Source organism: Nanorana parkeri, unplaced genomic scaffold, assembly GCF_000935625.1.
Source record: "Nanorana parkeri isolate BGI_ZX_2015 unplaced genomic scaffold, ASM93562v1 scaffold107, whole genome shotgun sequence".
Lineage (NCBI taxonomy): Eukaryota > Metazoa > Chordata > Amphibia > Anura > Dicroglossidae > Nanorana > Nanorana parkeri.
Window position 1 is genome coordinate 843,090 of NW_017306375.1, and position 7,822 is coordinate 850,911.

The window sequence follows — 7,822 nt, forward strand, 5'->3', positions numbered from 1 at the left end:
ATGAGAACAGATACAGATTTAAAAGGAAGAGCAGCAAAGAGAAGGGAAACAACCATGGATTACAGTAAGGCACACATTACAGTATTGGTTTATGTTAAAAAAAATCTGAGGGTTTAATGTCACTTTAAGCAATGCATTAAGGCTCCGTTCATGTATGCGATACAGGAGCGCATCCCTTATCGCATGCTGCAATGTTAGATGTGCTGCGCTGCCATTACAGTATTTCCTAATGGCACCCCACTGCACCTAGCCATCGCATGTGCGTTGTATCACACCACAACATTGTGGTGCAATTGTTTTTGTTTACAAAAGGTGTTTGCACTTCTTTCAGTGTGATTTGGCTGTGGTAGGCAGCCCATTCGAATGAAAGGGCTGCCTACTGCAGCGTACCACAAACGCACCCTGCAACACCTCTTCGATGTTGCACCTCAGAGGTGTGAATGAAGGCTAAGAATTAAAATGAATGTCAACCAAAATACCTTTTCATCCTTTTCATGGTGTGGGGAAGCATTGGAACTCTGGTTAAATACTTATTGCTATTTTGCACTCTGAGAGCTTTATTTTCACTTCCTGACATGCTGACAGTTTCACTAGACAGGAAGTGAAAGAAAATCTGCAGCAGGGACACAAATACAATCTAACCGGGGCTCTAGCCTTTCCCTACTCTACTAAAAAAAAAACCACTATTTTTATTTCTGCCTGTGTTGCTCTCTGAGAAATAATATTACTTCCTGCCTGGTAAAATGTCAGCAGGACAGGAAGTGAAGAAAAATCTCTAATAAAGCACTCAATAGCAGTAACGACCATTCTATCCAAAACAAAGGAATACGTTTTGGCTTGACATACAGTAATGTGCAAAAGTTCTAGGCAGGTGTGGGGGAAAAAAAAAATAACTAAAGTAAGAATGCTTTCCGAAATAAGTGTTAATAGTTTATTTGTTATCAATGAACAGAAAATCAAATCAATATTTGGGGTGACCGACCTTTGCCTTCTAAACAGCATCAATTCTTCTAGGTACACTTGCACACAGTTTTTGAAGGAACTCGGCAGGTAGATTGTTCCAAACATCTTGGAGAATTAACACAGATCTTCTGTGGATGTCGGCTGCCTCAAATCCTTCTGTCTCTACATGAAATCCCAGACAGACTCCATGATGTTGAGATCAGGGCTCTGAACAATTCCAGGCAAGAGCTCCATAAACATCTTGATAGTCAGCTGATCCTGTTGATCATCCAATATTATACAGTACATATATATCTGTTTAACCTAGAAGTGCAACTTGGCAGGAACATTTTATGTGGCAACTTAGCTACGTATCTCTTTTTTCCCCCTTGTAAACATCCCATCAATCTGGACCTTATCAGGCAAGTCCTGTGTCTTTCAGATAACTTGGTTTTGTAAGGAGAAGCATTCCTACAGTTGACCTGTAGAAAATCTTCCAATTCCATTTTGCTAAAATACTGCTGCTTGGGATTCCCTACAGTATCTGTCCGTTGGGTTCCTGCGGTGAGTGAGGTGATGCTCTCTCGCTGGCAACTCGGGTTTTGGAGCATGGGAGCAACACATACAAAGTAGGTATGTGCCCTTCCAGCATTCTGTAGACATTCTGTCGCTGGCGGATTCTTGCTAGCAACAGGATTGCTGGTGTGGCATGGGCCTCAGAGCCTACCAGAAGCCAGGAAAACACTATAGGTGTTTGAATAACTGCATTTCCTAAGTAGCTATCTACAGAACATTTGTCACATCTTTACTGCTATGTCTCTGTTGGAGATTTCAGCTCACTTCCTGCCCTGGTGACCACACAATAAGGAGCATATCAGCAAAGTGGATATAGGCAGCACAAAAAAAACACATTTCCTGTAGGAGCTTTGTGGCTAATTTTCTGTTACACTAGAAGTAGGGCAAAATCTCTTTAACATCATTAAAAAACGGTCAGAAAATATCACTGTTGAAAAATTGTTTAAAGGCCCACTTTTCACTTGACCTAAAATTGTGTTAAGGCTCATCACTGACACCCAGGTCTATTTATAAACAGTTTGCAGGATCATTCAACCTGCAAATTTCAGAATGTTCATTCTGCGCGAATAGAGGAAAAAAATGTGCATTCTTAGTATATTGTCCTTTCAGAAAGAATGTCATCTAATACCACATTATTTGTAACAAAGATCTGCACTCTTGGAAGACTGCTAAAATTGTTGATAAATTAAATAATGGCCCTAAAGCTGCTATGAGAAAAATGTATGTGATATGTATGTGTTTAAAAAAGCGCTCTAGGTGTTTAGGTAAACTAAATGGTCAAACTGAATTAATATTACAGCTAAATTCCATAAGGTGAAAATAAAAATTTAGTTAGGTGAAAACCATATTGTACACATTGGAAACATTGCAATAATGTGAAAAAATTTGTTTAAACCACTGAAGGGTCTTCAAAGAGACCTATTCAGTGTCTAATAAATAACATTTAAAGCATAAAGCTACTTAAAGGAGAACTATGAGGTAAGTGATTTCCACTCACCTCATAGTTCTAGCCGACCTGTGACAATGAGACAATGATACAATGTGAAAAGATATCAATGGAATTAAACACTATAAATGAAATGAAACACACATACATTACAGTATAACAAAAAGTTCCAGTGAAAAAAAGTTTTGAAAAAAATATTTGGTATTGAAATTGAAAAAAACTCCTTCAAAAGTCTCAATCTGTGATATAAAAAATAGCAGAATAATGCCAAACACACAAATAACCAACAGCTCTTCTGTGCCCGATCTGCGGCCCCCAAGCGATGGTTACTCACCAGATGGTGTGTGGAGATCAAGCCCCTCTCAGAATTGTGGGTCTGATCCCCCAGCTCTCCCACCGATGCGTGCAGGATTCCCCCCGGCAGTAGAGCGGATACCGGCAGGTGTCTTCACTAGCAGCACCGCAGCGGATCCAGCTATCCTTCCACAACAGGACCCCGACTCCTTTTACCCACGAACAACTGATGTTTTTACTCCCGGTCCCAATGGTGAATCAAATGGGAGTTCAGAAGAGAGAAACAACAGCCTTCATGGTGCAGTACGAAACAGCAAAGTTTATTAAAATTAACAGCTCACATAGAATTTAAAAAAAAATTATTTTCCGGCCGGCCCGACATAAAATAGAAACTGGTAACAAAACAGCTCGTGTTGGAAGGATCTGCCCCTTGACGCGTTTTGTCACCTGACGTCTTCTGAAGGTAAACAGGTCTGTTTACCTTCAGAAGACGTCAGGTGACTAATTCAACATTAACATTAATTCAATTTAACCATTTAGTTTACTTAAACACCCATAGCGCTGTGTTAACACTTACATATCACATATATTTTTCTCATAGCAGCTTTAGGACCATTATTTAACCGGAAAAAAAAAAAAATTATAATTCTATGTGAGCTGTTAATTTTAATAAACTTTGCTGTTTCGTACTGCACCATGGAGGCTGTTGTTTCTCTCTTCTGAACTCCCATTTGATTCACCTAAACACCTATAGCGCTGTGTTAACACTTACATAATACCACATTATGACCACTAGATAGAGCTGAGTAAATATGTATTTCCTATGCTCCTCAGCTCCATCTAGTGGCCATAATGAAGTATTACGTTACATTGAACCTGAAAAGAATTTCCCAAGAACGTACCTTCATTGGCTCAATTCAAACAGAATAAATATTGACAGAGTCAAGCAATAATTGGCTGCAATTGAGCCTTGTTTTTTTTTTCAAGGTGCCACAAAATACATATAGCTACAAGTATGAAGTATAAATATAAAACCTTTATTTCTTATAACAAGCTAAAAACATATTAACCTTTCAAGACTTTTATTTGTTCCTGATTCAGGGCCCATTCACACCACATCCAGATTACCTCCAGACCAAACTGTTTCTGGACCCAAAATGCATCCCAATGTATCCCTATGCTATTTCTGGCCTCTGTTCCCAACAGCAAAGTCCGTTCCAGACCAGACTAGAAAAATACTGCTTGTCCTGGAATGCACTGGAACACATCAACATGCATTGAAAACGCACGGAATGCACCTGTAAGACCATTTTAAGCTAAAATAAAAATATATATATTTTATTTTATTCCAATCGCGGCAAAAATGCAATGCACTATGTTCCAGATATGGTCCAGTTCCACACCAGAAAATGGTGTGAACCCAGCCTATGACCTGGTGGGGTGGGGGGAACACCCTTAGAGGCATGGAAACCTCATAGACCGAGTTTCTGCTCCGTTTTCTGAAAATGCTTTGCTGTCCTAACCAATTACAACAGTAGATTGGTACATGTGAGAATGCAATACTAAAAAAAAAAACCTTTTCCCCATCCATAAGTTGTTTTAATTTTCCAGTTATCAAATGTGTACTAGTAAATGATACTGCAGGGACATCTAGTGGCTGTGTTTGATAGATTAAAGCTGAAACTCTAGCCAGATATATAAAAGACACTAATGCAGCTCTGTAGTCAATAATGCATCAAGTGACATTAAAGGATATATTTTTTTCCCTCCCCCCCATTTTAATGTCAGCACTTACCTTAAATGATGTCTCTTAATCCGATCTTCCTCTTCTTTCATGATGTTTTCATCTGTCCCTCCAGCGGTGCGGTGGCTCTCCGATCCAGCGCTGACTCCTCTCTGCTTGCTGGCACTTCTGATCCCACGGTGTCTGCATGCGGGTGCACACGCCCATAGACTTACCTTGCGTCTCTGCTCGTCTCCCGGCCGAGAATCCGAACTGCGCATGCGCCCGCCCCAAGATCCTTTGCTGCCGCACGAACAGTTCCGGACTCTCGCCGCGGGAGCGCGCAGCAATAATGAAGTCAGTCTAAACCGCTGTTTAAGCGGTTAAAAAAAAAAAAACTTTTTGCTTATACCTACTGCTTGTCAGCAGTAGATATAGGCAAAAAAACGGGAGGCTTTAGAACCCCTTTAAATGTATTTTGTTTTTTAATGCACGCAGTGTAAATATGACCTGGTCATTGCTGTGCTTCTCCTTCCACTGTCCAGTCACTTGCTGAGGTGGGTCCAGGACAACCTGGGCGCAAAGGAAATGGGTTGAATGATGCTGGGCATCTTGTGGCAAAAAAAACAAGCACTGCTGGGGGAATTTGTGGATTGAAGCTGACTTTTGAAACAAAAGTTGTTTTGGGTATCTCATCTTTATCTTAGTTTCCTGTGCCACAATACATTTGTGTGCCCTAAAAAAAAAAATTACATTTCTGCATAAACATCCATGCCCACCCCCCCCTTGCAAAAATAATTGACTTATCCCTAATTGTTAACTCTTGTCAAAAAAAGAGAAACCATTAGAAGATATAGCAAGAAATATAATTCCCAACAACTAAGCCACTGCTGACCACAAATCTAACTACGTTAAAGAGATATGTCCTACCTGGCATATCACAGATGTTGCGCCGCGAACGGCTTCTAACATTCCGTCTTAGCATTCTGATGATATTGAATGCCCTGATAGGTGAATATAGTCACTGAAGATAAAAAAAGCACTGAAACTCGCAAAGAATCTCAGCAAAAACGCTTTGCAGATGCAAATGAATGGGGTTTCTTCAGTGAACCCACATTCGCTATAAGAATTTTGTTCCTTTGAGAGGAATGTTCCATCCTATTTATCTCTTTGATTTTTCTTCATCACTGCAGTCAAAACCGATCACCGATTTGACCTCGTGAAGTATTAGAAAATCAAACAAACATTCTAAAAAGCAATTTATGTTGGAACAAAATTCTACTTGTATATGGCCAGCTGTACAGATCCTACTCAAAACAGTAGGACCTCATAGAAAACGATTGCTGAAATCATAACGCTTCATAGAGGCTCAGTGCACTGAAAAAAAATTAGTCTTCGTTTGTATGCAGTGCAACTCACAACACCACAGCCTGGTGCCGAGACTGAATGATGTGTCAATTTGTGGCACTTTAATAACGTTTCCTTTTTTTTAGTAAGCACTGCAGTGCGTTGTAACAGTGTAAGGCACTGCTGTTCAATGTCCCTACACGATGCACATCAGTGCGGATGCGTTTTAGCATGCAGGCTGGTGTGAACGAGCCCTAATCCTGAGATTGCAAAGAGCTTATAGAGCAAAGTACTTAGACTGTTAGAGTGTAACAATACCCCAAATTTTTTTTTCTTAGTTTTGGATAAAATGGGTAAGGATTAGGCCTCGTTCACATTTGGGATCCCTGTGGTAGGAACTTACGGATACCTGCAGCAGGAATGCCAGGTGGCCACTGTGCCAGTTCAAGTTAATGACTGGGCGACAGTGGCTGCATCTGTAAGCAGCAGTCTGCATGTAATGGTATATGATCACATTCAATATGGAATAGATGATGTCACTGGATGCAGGATAGGTGCTTCCAAACATACCCATGCAGTGGGGCTACCCCTGCACTACAAGGGTTAAGTGCTCATTTTGTTGAGGGGACTCAAATAAAGATGTATTGCTCACGGATCCTTGGTCCCGCTGGCTCCCTCTTTATCCAGAGTGGAGGGGGAGAGAGGTGAGTGCTGACTGCTGTGGAACTGAGGATCAGGTGACTAATACCACTTTATTCTAAACCGGGCGACACCCCGCTGTGTCGTCATCGCACGTGACTTCACCTTCCGCATGCGCGATGACGTCATCGCGCATGCGAGACCATCTGATTGATGCCTGCTGGCGGCCATCTTTGTGATGGATTCCGGCAAAGAGAGGAGGGGACGTTCACCCAGCGGGATGAGGTATGCTGCCGGGTCCACTCCTCTCTCCTGACACTGTCGCCTGTCGGGCTCTTGGTCCATGACCGAGTGCGCCACTTTTTAGAGGGGGGTGATACCAAAATGACTGTCAGTCATTAATTTGGGTTCTAGAATTATCACTCCAGTGTGGGCAATGATACCCAATCACCATTTACATACATGTGCACACACTATGCGCTCAGGTGACCCTACAGGAGGCACCCAGATTACTTTTACTAAATAGCCAGGAGCCTGCTGCACAAAATATAAACAAGCTGCTGTTAGCTTTTTTTTTTTATCCATTCAATGCCATGATTGCGGGGCACACTTGGTAGGCAGCCAAAGGGTTAAAGCCCAATTGAACGCTCAGTGAAATCTTCCAGCATCGTAGGTGTGTACACGCCAGTGGCTGTGAAGGGCTTCCATCATTTATCCTCCTCCGCTCACAAAATGCCTTGTGTGATTTTTACAGCATGTAAGGCATTCTGTGAGTGGATGGGGGAGGGGAGGATGAATGACAGGATCTCTCCTTGTCCATTGACAGGACACCTTGCATTCTATAAATATCATACAAGGCATTTTTGATTGAGGACGGAGAACGACAGGAGCCCTTCGCAGTCACAGTCACTGCTATTAACCCGAGTCCTTCGCAGTCACAGTCACTGCTATTAACCCCCACAGCTGTGGAAGATCAGAGCTCTGTCTAGGATCAGCCATCACTGAAGGAAGGATTTGTATAGTAAGTAGCAGCCATCGACACATAGGATACACTTCATTGGAGGTGAATGATGTGACTATATAACAAAAAACATATACAATTTACTTGAATTCAGCTGTAAACTGATAATTTAATATGTCTTTAATGGTCAAATCAACAATTGCGGCTTCCCTATTTCTTTACAGGTTTATTATCAGTTATTTAGGGATACCAATACCATGAAAATAAGACAAGCCATCTCCCTGTACTGAGTGCACCTGCTCAACGATGACAAGCGCAGTATGTAGTACGCATGCGCAGTGAGGCTCGCGGCACTGCTTGCGTTCCAAGCCTCGATCCTGCCTGTAGCCATTCT